The sequence below is a fragment of the Balaenoptera borealis genome (genome assembly GCF_965194805.1).
Source record: "Balaenoptera borealis genome assembly, chromosome: 7".
Classification (NCBI taxonomy): Eukaryota; Metazoa; Chordata; class Mammalia; order Artiodactyla; family Balaenopteridae; genus Balaenoptera; species Balaenoptera borealis.
In genome coordinates this window covers 26,762,312-26,780,730 of record NC_138864.1, presented here as the reverse complement: position 1 = coordinate 26,780,730, position 18,419 = coordinate 26,762,312, and the positions used below count along the sequence as shown (strand labels likewise).

The window sequence follows — 18,419 nt, the reverse complement described above, 5'->3', positions numbered from 1 at the left end:
TGATCACCATGCATCAGCCACACTGACCTTTTACTTCCTATACTCATCCCCAGGGCCTTTGCACATATTCTTAAATAGGTCACTCTTCTCCACTCCCCTCCTCATTAGAAGTTTTACATCAGCCTAAGTGGTTGTCTCTATCAGTTATATCCAAACTAGTTCTCCCTATATTTACTGTCACAGAAAAATGTTCATTTTCTTTATGTAATGTATCATTATTTCCTTTCTGTTTATCTTATTTGTTTGCTGCCTGTCTTCCTCACAAGCCTGACTAGTCATGAGATTTGGGACTGTGTCTGTCTCCTTAAATAGTATATCTCCCTCACCTTCCATGCTGTCCAACACATTGGAGATGCTCAAAACATTTATTGGCTGAATGAATACTCCTGTCGGAAATCCATTTCTGGCTCTATGTGGGTAAATTTTGCATTAATATGTGTGACCTAAATGTACTCACACTAAGAGGATACAAACATTAGTTCAGCATGTTCTTGCTAGTTCTGTGATCTTTTAAATCAGACGTCACTGCAAGGCAAGAAATGCCCTTTTCTAAAGCGGCTTCTGCTTTTAGTGCTCTTTAAAAATTGTGCCTAACCAAGTTCTATTAACAGTATATTTTATCCTGACTGAATGAAAATGGGCAAGGAATGGGCTGAATTTGGCTGCTGTTCTACACTAATAAGATTTTAACAGTATACTCGAGATCACATAGGATGTATATTCACAGTCGCAGCTATTCAGTGCTGCTCTGTGGCTCTATTGAGATCGTAAACAATAAAGAGACCAAAACTGAAGCTTCCCCAGAAAGAAACAGGAAACTTCAAATCTACTAAGTCAGCACAACTCTTGGAAATTGTTGCCCTGGAGAAAGCAGATGCCCAGGAACACAAATTAGTTATCAGAAGAGATTTATGGTAAAACACATGTACGAGAGTATTTATATATATATTTAGATGTACAAACAAACATAAACCCACTAAGTAGCTGAGTTATGTCTGGAAATCAATTTTATTAAGTATTCAGCATTGTGATATTCTGTGATTGAGCTAAAAATTTTATAAGAATTATTATTATTTTTTAGGGTGAGTCATTCTTTCATCTTGTGTGTGGCTGAAAAGGAGCACTTTTCTATGATTATTCACAGAAATGAATGGGTCCTGAGCAACAACAGGGAACACAGCTTAAAAAAACCAAGTATCATTATTTTGACTTGAAATTTTATCCCCAGTTTTTATTGTATGGCATGGTGAACATATGTGAGCTGAAGGTAAGAAGGTTATATGTAGCAGGTTTTGTTTGCTTCTCAGAATAAGTATTGCCCTCAAATTCGTTTTTTAATACTCAGTCTAAAATGAATCCTATAACCTAGAATAAATAAACGCTCTATTTTGCTCAAAGCTTTTCTCAAACTCCACGGTCTGAGTTAGGCACTCATTTCTCTGTGTTCCATAATGATTTGGACATATGTGCTCTATTATTATGTTTAGCCTTGATGTATTTTACAAGACTCAAAAGCAGAAAGAATATATTTTACACGTAGGTTTCTACTGCACAAAGCAGATGCCAAATGACAATTTTCAATTTGATTTATTAATAATATTTCCAAAAGAAGACTTTTACTTTTAAAATCTCATTGTATACAATAATATATATTTCTAACTGCACTGTATTTATATATATGGTGAGAAACTGAAATTAGGATACTCTCTAAACATGTGAATAATTTACATAAAAATCTCCAGAGTTCAGAAAAATTTTGAAACATAAGCAATGAAATATAAAATAATGTATGCACACATAAGCATACCTACATACATATATGTATGTATATGTATACATGTATATAAAAAACTATCAGACTGATCATTTTTTAATAATAAAAATAAATGCTAGGGAGAATACAGTGAAAGAGCTATTACTATACTCTGTCGGTAGAAATCTGGATTTTTTTTCCAACCATTTTTGAAAGTGATTGAGAATTATGTAATAAAAATTAATAAGTGATAAGCACAAAGATTATTGCTCAAAGGTATTCATAGTATTTATTATAGTAAATACTACTTAATGAGGGAAAAACCCTTAAATATCCAACAATAATACTTATGATGCTCTAAAATGGATTTTGCACCATTATCAGCCTCATGTTTTCAAATAATTTTAATAATGGGAAATACTCATGAGTTAAGGATAACTTCAAAATGAAGCATATGCAATTATTTGTGTCTATGTGTGTGCATGTGCACTGGTACAATTTCTAAAAAGTAAATATATGAAAAAGAAAATAACCCTCTGGTTCAAAATGGCAGAATGATTTTTTTCATTTATCACTGACCCACTACAGCAATTTTTAAGTGAAAGTAAAGGAAATAAAAGGTATAAATTCAAAAGACACTAAAAAACAAAAAACAAGAGAAGAAATGACAGATGAAAAATTCTGGAAGATAGAGGGCACTTGGATAAAACTGAACTTTCAGCAACATGACATGAATTACTCAGAGAGACTTTTCTGTATGGAACAATTAGATCCTTGATATGATACAGTCTTTTTTAATGGATTGCTGAATTTCTTCAAGAATTTCCCCTCCTGGTAAAACAAACAAACAAACAAAAATAAAAAGAGCGAAAAGAAAAAGAAATCTGTAATCTGGGGCTCAGGCTGGGAGCAGTAAGCAGATTAGCAAAGCAAGGATTCCATGAGGTTGGAAGCTAACATCAACACTGTGAACCAGATGCTGGGCCTAGGGCAATCGTAAAGCGGTTGAAAATATTTTCTTCTCATATTGAGGTAAGACCTTTGGAGAGCTGTACAGTCATCCCAGGTTGGTGACATTCCCTGGTTCCTGCCAGAAGCAAAAACCTTCTTGACTTAATTAAGATCAAGATTTCTTACAGATCAGATCAGCCAATAAACTCATAATCAAAAATCACCAACCACATGAAGAGGCAAGCCACCACAAGTGAGAGTCAGAAAAGAAATAAGTAACAGATTCAGACACTCACATATTACATACATTAGAATTGGCAGCTACAGAATATAGAACAAATAAGTAAAAATGTTTAAATAAACAAACGATGGAATCTCAAAGATTAGAAGAAAATCAGGTATAATCCGGTAGTTAAAAAATAAATGAAATCTCTTAGAAATGCAAAATATTATTGGTGATATTTTAAATCTAAAGAACGGGTTAAAAAGCGTATTTATTTCAGTCAAAGAGGAAATTTATGACTCGAAGATATATCTGAATAAATTAACCAGAATTTGCAATTTAGAAAAATAAAGATATAGGAAACATTGAAGAGAAATTAAGATACATCAAGAACTGAACGAGAAGGTCCAACAGGCATTTAATGGGAAAAGACAGAATGGTTTTCAGTTCTGACCAAGATGGACTAAGCACACTAGAGCCTGTGTTTTCCACTGATTATAATGAAAAACTCTCTATGAAATACAGAAAACGACTACCTGAGGACTCTGAAAAATAAACAAAATCAGGCAGACTGGGAAGGGGAATCCAAACTTGGAGAAACAACCTATCTGGGTGTGAATTCCTCATTTGCTTTTTAATTTTTTCATGGCTTTGCCTCAGGGTGGGCCTAGACCAGAGCTTAAAACAATACAAATTTATCATCTCACGTCTATAGATCAGTAATTTAGGAATGATAGTACTGGATTCTCTGCCCTGGTTTTCATTGGATGAAAATCAAAGTGTCAGCCAGCCTGGACTTTTATCTGGAGGCTCTGGAGTAGAATCCACTTTCAGACTAATTCAGGTGGTTGCAGAATTCATTTCCTTCTCATGTGGTTGTAGGACTAAAGCCTTCGTTTTCTTCCTGGCTGTGGGCCAGAAGCCATTCTCATTGTTTCTTTGATTCATGGCCCCCTCCATCTTCAAAGCTGGCAACAGCTCACTAAATCCTTCAAGTGCTTCAAATCAGACTTCCTCTTCTGTTGGCTCTCCCTGACTTCCACTTCTGTTTTTAAGAGCTCATGTGATGACATGGGCCCATCTGAATAATTCAAAGCAGTGTTACTATTTTAAGGGCAAGCAATACCTTAATTACATCTCAGTTTCCAGGGATTAGAGCATGGGATATTTAGGAAGCTTTGTTAGAATTTAATTTATCATACTTCACAAAACCATTAAGAGATAATTCTTCAATTCTCTACAAGAGTTTGTATAAGGCTGTAATTAACTGTTTCTTAAATATTTGGTATAGCTCAGCTGTAATGTATTCCTGATCCACTGTTTTTTTAATGCAAAGGCTCTAAATTATTGATTGTTTCTCTAATTTATTTATTTATTCCTAATATATTATATTTATTATTTATTTATTACTAATATATTATTCCATTTATTCAGTATTAATATATTATACAGTTTAATATATTTATCTCTTTTCCTAATCTGTTTTGAGGTATTTATCAAATTTATTAATCATTTTGAAGTATCCTCTATTAGCTTTTTTGCTTATTTTTATTTTCTTTTCAGAATTAATTACCATTTTTTTTTTGGCCGCACTGCGTGGCATGTGGGATCTTAGTTCCCCGACCAGGGATCCAACTGGTGCCCGCTGCTTTGGAAGCACGGGGTCTTAACCACTGGACCTCTAGAGAAGTCAAAGCCCCACCATGTTTATCTTTACTATTTCCTTTTTTCTACATCTTTTGGGCTTATTCTGCTGTTCTTTTTCTAACTCCTCAAGTCGGATTTTAGAGTTTAAAATTTTTTTTTCAATTGCATTAAAAACATATAATTATATGTCCCTGATGTGTATTTTCCAGCTTTTGAATACAGGATTGATATGTAGCCATTAGATGAAGTTTAACTGTTTAAATATTTTCTATCCTTGCTGATATTTCTAAAAACAGATTTAGCCATCTTTTTCTTAAAAGTTCATTAAAATCTTCTGCTACTATGAATATCTCAGTTTTTCCTTGTAGTACTTTTAAATTATTTTGAAATCATTTTACCATACATAAAATATTACATTTTCCTGTTCAACTAAACCTTATAGTACTACATAGTTACCCTTTCTTTTGTTATCTCTCATAATAATTTAAGCCTCAGAATTACTTCATCTAGGGACTTCCCTGGCTGTCTAGTAGTTAAGACTCTGCGCTTCCAATGCAGGGGGTGTGGGTTCGATCCCTGATTGGGGAACTAAGACCCCATATGCCGCACGGCCAAAAGATAAAAAAATAAATAAAATAAAAATAAAATAAAAAATTTTAAAATTACTTCATCTAATAAAATTGGAACCTAGGACTTTCTGTAGTATTTTCTTTTTTATATAATTTCGGTTTCAACATTTCTTCTTCCTTTTGTTTTAATCATGCCTATTGCTATGGGTATTTTTCTTAAAAGCCTTAATACAATTTTTAACCATTAACTGAAGTGTTTAGTCCATTTATATTAATAATGACTACTCATGTCATTCAGTTCATACCTAATATGTTAGTTTGTGTTTCTCCTTTTTCCTGCTTTTTCTATTGTTTTCTTTTGGATTGACCATTTTTTCCTTCATTTGTTTTTTTCTAATACTTTGGAAGCTACATAATCTACTTCTGTTCTTCCAGTGATTACCCTAGAAATTTTAGCATGAATACTTAACTTAGCAAAGACTTACTTTAGTCAGTATTTCTGTTCATATAGATTTGTTCTTTATTGTTTCATTACCAACTCAGAAATACTTTAAAAGGGATTGTTTATAATTTACTTAGCATTTTATGGCAATTTTTGCTAGGAAATATTTTAATAATTTGTTGGAAGCAGTAGCCCCCAAAGCTAGTATTTTTACTGTGAAAGAAATCCTCACTTAAAACATATTATTATATAACTTGTTGAGACAGACATTTAAAAAAACAAAGGAAGGATTATGAACTAGTTAATACATTTGAAAAACTAAATTAAATGGAAAGTACTAGAAACATAAAAAATGCCAAAAGTGTTCCAAGTAGAAATAGAAAATGTGATTAGATTAATAAAATTTAAGAAATTGAAGTAAAAACAGAATCCTTTACAGATAAATTCTACCAAAATTTTAAGAAATAATTCTATATTAAACAACGTATTTTGGAAAAAAAATTTTACTATTAAGTTATTCTTGTATATTAATTTCTTTTCCTATTATAGTCACTTTATATTAGGTCATTGTCTTATATTTGGAGAATTTTCTTTCACCAATCTGAAAATCTTTGTCCTTTATAAGAGTAGACAATTTTGTAGTTTAAAAAAACCAACACATTTGTTAATGGTTCTACTTCTTTCAGCTTTGGAGCAAATTGTTTTTAAAAATTAAGGATATTCCAGGGGCTTCCCTAGTGGCGCAGTGGTTGAGAATCCGCCTGCCAATGCAGAGGACACAGTTTCGAGCCCTGGTCCAAGAAGATCCCACATGTCATGGAGGAACTAAGCCCGTGCACCACAACTACTGAGCCTGAACTTTAGAGCCCGTGAGCCACAACTACAGAGCCCGCGTGCCACAACTACTGAAGCCCACGTGCCTAGAGCCTGTGCTCCGCAACAAGAGAAGCCCCCCACTCGCCGCAACTAGAGAAAGCCCATGCGCAGCAACGTAGACCCAACGCAGCCAAAAATAAACAAATAAATAAATAAAAAATTTATAAAAAAAAAAATTAAGGATATTCCAGATATTCATCCATCCCCTAACAAATAGTTCCTGCTCTGTGATCATATTTTACAATTGATTAAAAAAAAAATGGCATGTGTTCAGTGAATCCTCATCCACTTAAATGTTGTAAATAATTTTTCATCTTGGGTTCATAAAGATGATCTGATTAAAGTTTGTAGTTTCCTGAAAAATTATCAGTTTCATACAGTTTTTCAGTTGTTTTCTATAGTCTTTGTAGAATGACTGAAGTATTCTTACTACTTTAAATATTATATATATGGTTATTTCCTTATTATTTATGTGTCTATATATGATTTTTTAAAATATTAGGTTAGCTAGAGGTTAATTTATTTCATTAGTTTATTTAATAAACTGTTTTTTATTATTATTTATTAGTTCTACCACTTTTCTGTTTTCTAATTCTTAATTCCTGTGTGTGTCACTGTTAAATCCTTCTGATACTTTTCCTTACAGTAATTTTCTACCTACTTCTATTGAATATTCACATCAATTATTTTCATATACTTTGTTAGTAATGCAGCTACTAGATCTCTATATTTTCTTATGAGCACTTTTTAACTATATGCCACAAGTTCTAATATACAGTATATTCCTTGTAATTATTTTTATTTATTATGCCATTTGTTTCTATTTTTTATTTGAAAAATTATCTTTATTTTCAGCTTGCCCATTTGATACTGAGTTTTTTAAAACTTTATTGAGATGTAATCCACACAGTATATAATTCACCCTTTCAAAGAATATAACTGAGTGTTGTTTTGTTTTTTATTTTTTTTATTTTTTGGCTGCGCCAAGCAGCATGCAGGATCTTAGTTGTTCCCTGACCAGGGATAGAACCTGTGCCCCCTGCAGGGGAAGCGTGGAGTCTTAACCACTGGACCATCAGGGAAGTCCCTTACTGTTTTTTACTATTTGTATTTTTTATTTTAATTCCTAGTTTATTTCATTTTAACCACAAATGATATGTCCACTTTTTGAAATTAGTCAAGATTTCTTTCCTGTTTTAAAATGTGGTCAATTTTTGTTACTATGCCTGCACTCTCGAAGGTAAATTATTACTGTCCAATGCATAAAATTTGTCTTTGTTACTTGATTCAATGTGAAATCATTTTCATTATTTAATTATTCTTTTATTGTAATGACAGATATACCTGCTCTTAGGTCTGCTTCATATTTTTGTTAGAATTTTTGAATGCTTCTTTCGTCTTTCGTTAACATTCTTATTCCTAATGTTTGCCTTTCCACTGGTTCTATGTCTATATTTAAATGAATTAAATTCTTATTCAAGCCTTACCATACTTCCACTTAACATGGTTTTTCCTTTTCTCTTTTTCTTTTTCTCTCTTTCTTTCTTTTTTTCTTTCTTTCTTTCTTTCTTTCTTTTTCTTTCTTTCTCTCTTTTGGTTGGAATTCATTATCAATTATTATTGCCAAAAGAGGATATATTCATGAATGCTGTATTTCCCGAAATATTCTGCACTAGAAATCGTTGATATAAGTAGAAAGGCAGATGTAGAACATGCTACAGTATTGGTTAAGTCACAATTTTTCCATTTATCACCTTTATCCTTGTGCCTGGAAATGGCTAAATCAGTTCCAGACTTCACATCTATATAAAATCATAATGTCCAGAGGAAGAGGAACAGTTCTTTTCTCTCTTAGCAGCAATCTCTCAGGAGAAAGATAACATTCCCCCAATACCCCTATCAAACTTCTCTTTGCATATCAGTGATTCAAGTTGTGCCACAAGCCCATTGCTGAACCAATTGGTGTTGCCAGAAGAAGAGCATGTGATAACTGCATAGGACAGATTTACTGAACCTATCACTGAGAAGGTAATACTGCCTTCCGCTAATGTGGAAGCTGCATGGGGAGGGACAGAAAAATGCAGGGTAGCATTTGGAAATAAGGAAATGGATGCTGGTGAGGGAAACAGCAATAGTCCCACGTTAGTTTCTTTTTAATTATTACTCTGCTTTGAAATGGGGGCATTCATTCCACACCAGCCATTAATTAAAGTTTAGTGTTGGAGAGAGGCCAGGGGACTCATGCAGAGTCAGCATGAGGCTTGGATTTAGACATGGTATTCTGATCATTTTCTTACTACCTCTACTGGGTACTCTGCCCTTGGGAGAGTCTCTTCTCTTATAGTTTTCTATTACTTTCCTTATGTGTGATTGTATGTGTGTGTGTGTTTTGTTTTAGGATTTATCCCCACCCATGTAACTGTCATTCACAGCTGCAGAGTTAGTTGCCATCCAAGCCTTGCTCCCTCTACTCTGCCACACTGATACTCTGAAAAGAGATTGTGTCTTTAATATTCTTGCTCATCACCACATTCTCTGATAGGCTACCATCTTGAATTTGGCTCAGGTGCACACCTAAACTGCATCTGTATCCTATGACCTTGTACTCTGGAGTAAGTGATTGCTGGTTTCAAGTCTACAAACAATAAAAGCTGGAGAGGGTGTGGAGAAAAGGGAACCCTCCTACACTGTTTGTGGGAATGTAAACTGGTCCAACCACTATGGAGAATAGTACAGAGGTTCCTTAAAAAACTAAAAATAGAACTACCATATGATCCAGCAATCCCACTCCTGGGCATATATCTGGAGAAAAACATGGTTCAAAAGGATACATGTACCCCAGTGTTTACTGCAGCACTGTTTACAATATCCAAGACATGGAAGCAACCTAAGTGTCCATCGACAGATGAATGGATAAAGAAGATGTGGCACATGTATACAATGGAATATTACTCAGCCATTAAAATGAATGAAATAATTCCATTTGCAGCAACATGGATGGACCTGGAGATGACCATACAGAGTGAAGTAAGTCAGACAGAGAAAGACAAATAGCATATGATATCACTTATAAGGGGAATCTAAAAGGATGATACAAATGAACTTATTTACAAAACAGAAACAGACTCACAGACTTAGAAAACAAACTTATGGTTATCAAAGGGGAAAGAGGGGGGATAAATTAGGAGGTTGGGCTTAACATATACATACACACTACTATGTATAAAATAGATAATCAACAAGGACCAACTGTATAGCACAGGGAACTCTACTCAATATTCTGTAATAACCTATATGGGAAAAGAATCTGAAAAAGAATGGATACATGTATATGTATAACTGAATCACTTTGCTGTACACCTGAAATTAACACAACATTGTAAATCAACTATACTCTAATAAAAAATAAAAATTAGATTTAAAAAATTCAGTTAGATTCAAAGTATAGAGTAGGGTTACTATGTTGAAAGTTTCCAATTTTTTCAATGCTTGTATTAGTTTCTAGGAAACTCAGTATTGAATGTTAAGTCAAATTTAAATTACAGAAGTATATTAACTAAATTATGGTTCCCCTACATTTCCTTTAATGGTAAACTACTGCATCTAAACTGAACTAAGGCATTTAAAACTATGCATCAGAATTCTATCGGTTGAACGAAGAATGGTGCACATAGATGACTGTGTTTCCAAACTCTTTCCATTTTACTTAAGATCCCCAAACTCCAGAACCTATTAAGGATATTTTCTGTGAGATACCTTATATTCTTTTCTTCCAAACTCAAAATCCTGAGACAGCTCATAAAAATGTATTCAACACTATTATTTAAATTTAAGAAAGAAAAATATAATGTATGTCAGAATTCAAGGTTTTTTCCAAAGTGAAATGAGCTAATTTGGAGTGAGGTCTGAGGAGAGTAAAAGCAGTTTCTTTATAACTTTATGCCAAAACATACTTACATGAAATATTTTGTAAATGATATGTTATAAATGTGTTGGAAGAGTTGTCCATATAAAGGAAGAATAATTTTATAATATTTGAATTAATTTTTCTAAAGAAAAAGATTATTTCACTTACATTTTAATTCTGCAATAGTTTTCAGGCATTTGAGTATGAAAACACATTTGAAGGGGTTTAAGGAGTTAACAAAGCAGATCATCACCATGTCACTGATTTATCTTTAGTAGATTCATCCATCTGACCTCACATATTTTTTCTAGGGAGGCATATGCCAGGCAAAGATGTACTGGATCAACTTGTCATAAATAGCTAGAGAATAGCTAATGTTTAGGTGGTTGTTGAAAAACTCTGAATTTAATAAAATACCAAGTATTTTGGTAAATGCAAAATAATAAATATCACCAAAGACTAAAGGTGGTACATTTATTCTGCAATTTGGTATATGCTACATTTTGCTATTTACTCATATATGTTTCAGTAATTAACTGAAGCTTATTCAGGGAACTTCTGCAGGCACAAAAGTGTTTTATCTATAAAAGCTAAGTTATGACTAGTTTAACACCAAGGGTATAAGCAGTGAGGTACACTTCTAACTGCAATATGTCAACAAGTTATTCACACCTTCCTAGGTTTTTAAAGTAATATTTTGTTTGTATTTTATGAAAAGAATGTGTGTGCATGAATTCAGGCACATTGCATTTGATGAGAAAATGAATAGAAACAGATTATGTGCCATAAGCCTATTACAAACCTTTATAGGCTTGAAAAAATATAATTATAGTTTTGTGATTTTCTTGGTGTTTTACTATAGCAGGTTTTTTTGCAAATAAGAATTATATTCTTATTTTCTAAAATAACTGCTAAATCTATTGATATATAAATGAACACTCAAGTCTACTATTGGCCATACTTCTCTGTGGTTGAATTTTATGAAAACAAAATTTTTTAAAAAAAATTTTATTTTTATTTTTAAAAAAAGGTCTTCAAAGGATAATTCAATCTAGACTCTGAATAATTTTTCTATAGCATTACTTCATGGAGAGGATCAAAACATGCTTGTTCTCTATTTTTTCATCTTCCCTATAAACAGTCATCTTGGAAGCTTGTGTTTTCTTTCATAACAACAGGTTTGCAGAACCCTAAGTGTTTCTGGATACTGGGGCATAATATTAAATTTTCATTTAAGCCCCAATCCGTCCCCTTAATGATTTACTCTGCTATTTACTGCTTTCTCTCCTTCCAAATGCCTCCCTTCAGCTTCCTTGAGGTACGGTTGGCTGGCCTCACTTATACCCTTTTTTTCCATTGTGTCAGATTGAGTTATGTGTCTTCTTATCTGCTTTTCTGTAATGTCTTGGAGATATGTTCCTGTGAATTCACTGACTTCACACATTCGATTTCTATTAATTAACCCTAAGTTTTTTCTTTCACACAAGAGATTTCTAGTTATATTAATAACCAACATGAGCATAATCCTCCCCAACCCCAAATTTCTCCTTTATACTTGGTAAATTCTTATTCATCCTGCAAAATCCAACTCAAATATTACCTCTTGCCCTTAGCAACCAAAGATATTAGTAATTATTTTTCCATATCTTCATAGAATTTATTCATTACTCCTCATATTTATTATCAACTTATGGACTTTTTTCACATTTCAATTTTATTTTAGTTGCAAAAATTATACAAGTTCACTTTAAAAAAAAATCAAGCACCACTCAAAAAAAAAAATCATTCAGTTACCTCCTTACTGATGCTGTGTTTTATAGGGTAAGTCCCATACATAGGAACTATATCAATGTAAAACCACTTTCCTACCAACAAAGACAGAAACAAAGCAAACTTTACTGAATCATTTCATTGAGACACTTAACGCATTTTATCCAATATGTTGTGATATAAGGATATAAATGAATAACCGCCTATATTTATATTTTGTGAATTCTTTATATTATGCCTAACAGATAATCAGATAATCGTTGCCCAGGAAGTGTTTAATATTATCCTAAATCACGGTTTGTTGTTCGTTTGTTTGTTTTTAGTTTTAATACAGTGGATATTTTAAAGCTTGAAAAACACCAAATTTTGCTATATTCAATTGGCTAGTTTCCAATCAAGGTCAATTATTTATATAGAAGAACTCAGCATTATGGCTTTAAAAGATACTATGACATGCTAGGAAACTGAGATAAATTATCATCTGGAGATAAATGTCATGAATAACTTCAAGTATTTAGAAAAACTCGGTTGTGTTTTACAGATAATATTTCAGAAGTCATTGTTCGGGCATTGTTTTAAGACCTATCATGACTGAAAAAAATATGAATAGACATTTAGTTTCAGCAAGAAATAAACTTAGAGAAAAACAAGATCTTGCAGGAAATTTGTTTTGTCATTTTAAAGCTGCCAAGAGGAAGGCAAATGATTCATCTCTAAACAATGTCAATTAGTGCTTTGCAAACAGATATGGCAAAATACTCAGGAAACAATTGGGGCTGGAATAATCTCTGGACAGTTGCCATCCCTGCTTTATAGTCATTCTTTCAGCCCTTGTGACTGAATGCTTACTCCTCAAATAGTTTCTGATTATCCATGCCTATGAAAGCGCAATAGGTTACTGAGTTTCAAAGCTTTCATTTCTATGACTTCGTTACGAGTTAGTCTTGCATGAATTTTCACAGAACATTTGGAAATATTTTAACAGGAAGGCTCACTAGAATGGATGAGATAGTTATGAAATATCAAACAAACACGAACCTAAGTGGAAAAGCAGTGGGATGTGTGGAAAGAGATTACGATGCTGAAAATCAGAAGTTGGATTTTATTAACACAGACTTCACAGAGAAATGTTGGTTCCCAAGTCAGCATCATTTTTCTTCCCAAAATGCTTAATCTCATGCCTCATCCATGCAGCTTTTGTATATCAGGTGAAACTGCCTCTAACCTGGGCTCTCAGAGGGAGCTTCATTAGTTTAAGGGTAAGCACAATCATCCTTATATCTATGACCAATGACTGGCTAGGGAAATTAGGCTAAGTGAAAGAATACATGGCATTCTTTGAGGACATGTGAGCCAAGTTTGGATCTAGGAGATGTAAGAAAATACTCAAGAGAGGCTTCCGAGAAAGAATTTTCTTTCTGCTAAATGAGAATGATCGGAAGAAGTAACATCTTCCTTCTTTGTCCTCTGCATATTGTGTACACATTTGAGGCTCTGAACTCAGCAGTGTGACAATGAGGTTGGCAGACTCAGAAGCTGTGATTCAGCCATTTCTTAGATCTGCACATGCACATATGTGAGTAGAGAGAGTTCCTTATTGATCATGCCAATTTAAATCAGATTTTCCTGATGCTTCAGAAAAACAGGGATTTCCTCTGAATGTAAGGATGTTTTATTTTATTTACTACTTATATTTAGTTCTTATTAAAAACATTTCAGAGGGATGTGGGGATTGTCATTTTTAATTAAGATCCACAAATTATCCTTTTATTTTAGCCAATAACTACACTTTCCCTTACACAATCTCTCTTTTCAAGACCTTTTTCACAATATCATGCTTCTTTGTGTACTGATGTCACTAGACACATAAAAAAATTGACTTGTTTAGTTATGTGGTGGTGTTATTTATATTGTGTTTTCTTTTTTCTATCTTACGACCAACAATATCTATATACAGGAATCATGACCCAGAGAATGACACGTACACATCATCCTGAAGTAATTGGAGTTTTCTCCCTTGAATGCAACGTTCCTGATATTTGCACCAAATAGCCTCAGAAAACCTGAGTTCAGTAACTCTTCAGTGCAAGTTTAGGTTTTCCACAAGTCTAAGAACTAGCTGAAGATAAGAAAGAAATTTCATTTCAATAAGTGTTTTAGTATCTACTATGGACTAGACATTGTTTTAAAACTGAAGAAAGAGGTATGAACTAGACAAATATTCCTAGCCATTAAGGAATATTCTAATTTATGTATATACTAAAATAAACAGTGAATGGACAGATAAATCCAGGTTCTTGTTTAAGTGCTATGAGAAAAATAAGTGGGATAGTGGGATAGACATATAAGTGGAGGGGGAAAGTTTGAGATGGGATAGTCAGAAAAGCATCTTTGAGGGGAAGAGAGCAGCTATGCAATAGCCAAGGGAAGAGGAGTTTCAGCAGAGACAGGGAAGTAAAATGAACCACTAAATGTGTGAGGGCTTGTCGTAGACAAGGAACAACATATTTTTAAAAGGGAGATATTATGAGATGAAGATGAAGAGCTAGGGAAAGGTCAGATATGTGGTTATAACTGCAATGACAAGCCCTTTTGAAGGCATAAAGTGGAACAAAATGTGATTTATATTTCTGAAAAAATTACTCTTGCTGCTTTGTGGAGAAGGGATTGGGGGAAGCAAGAGAAGACACAGGAGAGCCACTTAGGAGGATACCACAGAAGTCCAAACACAATATGATGATTTAGATTTGTATGCTGGCATTAGAGAAGGAAAGCAGTGATGGAATTGAGATATATTTTGGAATTAAAATTTTTGAACATGATCAAATGTATTAGTGTATAAGAGAAAGGGGGAAATTAAGTTTGGGTATAAGAGGGGTAAATAAAAATGGTATTTGCTATACTGAAACTGGTGGCACTTTTATTACGATCATGTTAAATTTACATATCAACTAAGGGAGAATTGAACACATGATGTTGAGTGTTCTTCCCCCAAAACATGGTCTGTCTTTCAGCTTGTTCAAGCCTACTTTTGTGTTTTTCAGAAATGTTTCAAGTTACCCCCATTTAGATATTTATATTTTGTTACCTTTCATCATAAATATTTTTGAAAAATCTGTTTTGAATAGGTTTTTCTCTCCTGTTATATCTTCTGATTTATCTATCATTCACATATAAGAATGTAATTATTATGGTATGTCAGTTTTACATGCTACCTTACTAAATAGTTTTATTGTTTTCATAATATTTCTTTGGTTTTCTTCGGTTTTTACAGGCATGATCACACCATCTGCAAACAGTTTTAGTTCTCTTTTCATATTCCTATGCCTCTACTAGCTTTCTCTGATTTCAGCAACTGATAAGCTAATGTTATAAATCCAATTTTTAATAATAATGACAATAGCAGGTGTTTATGTTTTGTTTCTACTTAAACGGCCTCCAGTGTTTTACTGTTATTTAAGATGTTGATCTGCAGGTTGAGAGTTATTTTATCATGTTCAGGGTATGTGTACCAATGCCTAATTTAGTGATGGTTTCTCATCAACAATAGAAAATCATTTTCATATGTCAAATGCATCTTCAGCGTCTCTGGAGATACTTTCAAGACGTTTGTCCTTAGATCTACTAATATGAGTAATTACATTAATAAACAATACAGTACTGAAGGGTGCTTACACTCCTACTTTAATGTTATGTACTGTTATGTTTTGAATATTTATTTAGGATGTTTTTCACATCACTGTTCACAGGTGAGAATGATTTTTTATTTTTTTGTGCAATTTTTATCAGATTTCGGTATTTGCTTTAAAAATATTTTAAAGGTTTTCCTTTTTTTTCTGGTCTGGAACAATTTTCAAAGTATTGGGATTATCTGGTCTTTAAGGGTTTGGAATATTCCACTATAAGTCCATCATAATCTATTGTTTCTTGTGCAAACAGATTTTTCTAGCTTTATCTTTTTTAGGAAAATTGGTTTTCTCTATCACTAGTGAGATCAGTTTAAGTAAATTTTTTTTCCTAGAAAATTATCCATTTCATGTAGATTTAAAAATTTATTGATGGGGAGATCTACAATTCTCCCAGAACTAGAAAAAGTAATTGATTTGATGGTTATTTTACCTTTATCATCTCTGTTTCATTATTTTACATATTTATGCGCTTTGTTCTCTTATTTTTCCTAATGTGGTTGTGTGGTGAAATGTTCCTTTGATTGTTTTTTAAAGAATTAGATAATTTATTTATTACTTTTTTTAACTCATTATTTCCTGCTTTCACCTTTGTGAATTCCTTTCTTCTGCTTTTTTTTTTTTTTGGTTTCTCTTTTCCCCCCCACCTGACATTTTGGTTAGATACTTATTTTTTTCATTCTTTCAATATTAGTAATATGAGTTTTTTTGGATATGAATTTTCCTCTGAGTACTATTTTAACTATATTCCATAAATTCTGGTATATATTACTTTTAATATTGTTATATCCTTCTATTTTAATTTGTACTTTTCCATTAGTTATTTTATTAAGGCCATTTAATCCAAGTAAAAACTTCTAATTTGATTTTAATTTTGTTGTTATGATTCAATACATTGTGGTCAGGGAATATTGTTTGTTTTTCAACTTTCTGTATATTTGTTGAAGTATTCTTTATGGCCTAAATTATTTTTAACCTTTAAGATTGTTTCATGTACAACTACCAAGACATTATATTCTTTAATATTGGGATATATGTCTCAATAAATATATAGACATAAATATGATCAGTCTAGATCCTCACATAATACTTTTGCCCTTGACTTATCTTAGACTAAGACATTTTTATTGTATTAAAGTCTCTTATTATTAGTGTGTGTCTAATGCATCTTCTGTAGATTTTGCTTTATGAAAGTTGTTGGTATATTGTATGGTGTTTAGAGATTTATAACTCTTTTATCTTTACTGTGAAGATATAACATTGTAACATATATCTTGTTCTCATTAATAGTTTTTTTGCCTGAATTATACTTTGATACCAAGTTGTTATCCCTGTTTTCTTTTTGGTTTTTGCTCTTATTCTTTTTCCATCCTTTGACTTTTAGCCTCTGTGAAACATTTTCTAAGGTGGTCCTCTTGTATACAATATAAAATTGCATTTTGCTTTGTCAGTCTATCTGAAATTTTTTTCTTTTAGTAGATGAGTTAAGTCTATACACATTTAATAATTAGACATTCACTATGTCATCTATTCTTTTTTATGTTTCTTTCAGTATTAGAAAAACTTGTATTTTGTTTTTCCAATGTCTACCTTTATGTGAATATCTCATTCTCCATTTTCCTTATGAACAAATAGAATATTCACTTGGTAGCTCTTCTTTCTTTTTCTTTCCTTCTCCTCCTCCATCTAATTTTGGCAATCATATTTTCTTTCTTAAAGCTTATATTCTTACTCTTAAATATATTTGTGATGAATAATTTTACATGTCAACTTGACTGGATCACAGATATTTGTCTAACCATTATTTCTGGGTGTGTCTGTGAGGGTGTTTCTGGATGAAATTAGCATTTGAATTGTTGGACTCAGTAAATTAGTTTGCATCCCCAGTGTGGGTGGGCATCACCCAATCCATCAAGGGCCTGAGTAGAACAAAAAGGTGGAGGAAGGGAGAATTTGTCTCTTTCTGCCTGATTACTGAGCTGGGACATCCATCTTCTCCTGCCTTGGTGCCCCTGGTTCTCAGGACATGGACTGGAATCTACATCATCTTCTCTCCTGTTTCTCAGGCCTTTGGACTCAGACTGAATCACACCACAGGCTTTCCTGGGTCTCAAGCTTGCCATGGGCAGGTCATGAGACGTCTCAGTCTCTGTAATTATGTGAGCCAATTCTTTATAATGAATCTCTGCCTATATATATACTATTGGTTCAGTTTCTCTAGAGAATCCTGCCTAATACAACACTCAACCTTCTCGTACTCAAAGGTTATTTGACTCCCAATCAATGTTCTTTAATCTTCTTTCACATCTATAATTTCTTATTTTGACATTTTAAATTCTGGCAGGAATCCTACTTATAGAAAAGTTTTGTTCTTGTTTAAAGTGCTTTCGTCTATGAAACTGTTTTGATTCTTACTTTAGTTTTTATTTTTTATAGAATGGATGCCATGACTTTATTCTTCTTTTTCCCTGTTTTATTTTCCTGGAGTAGTGACTGGGAAGATATTCCTTTTTGTGGGTGGCAGGTGGCCTTTTCAAGTTCTCATATCAAAGGTTCTGCTTTTATTTCAATAGGGAGTGGCAGTTTTAATGTATT

At 32.8% G+C, this 18,419-nt stretch overlaps 1 long non-coding RNA gene across 1 annotated transcript in view; it reads right to left on the bottom strand.

Moving 5' to 3' along the window:
• Positions 1-18,419, bottom strand: part of LOC309632179 — a 499,606-nt gene that overhangs the window by 65,933 nt on the left and 415,254 nt on the right. The window lies entirely within an intron of this gene.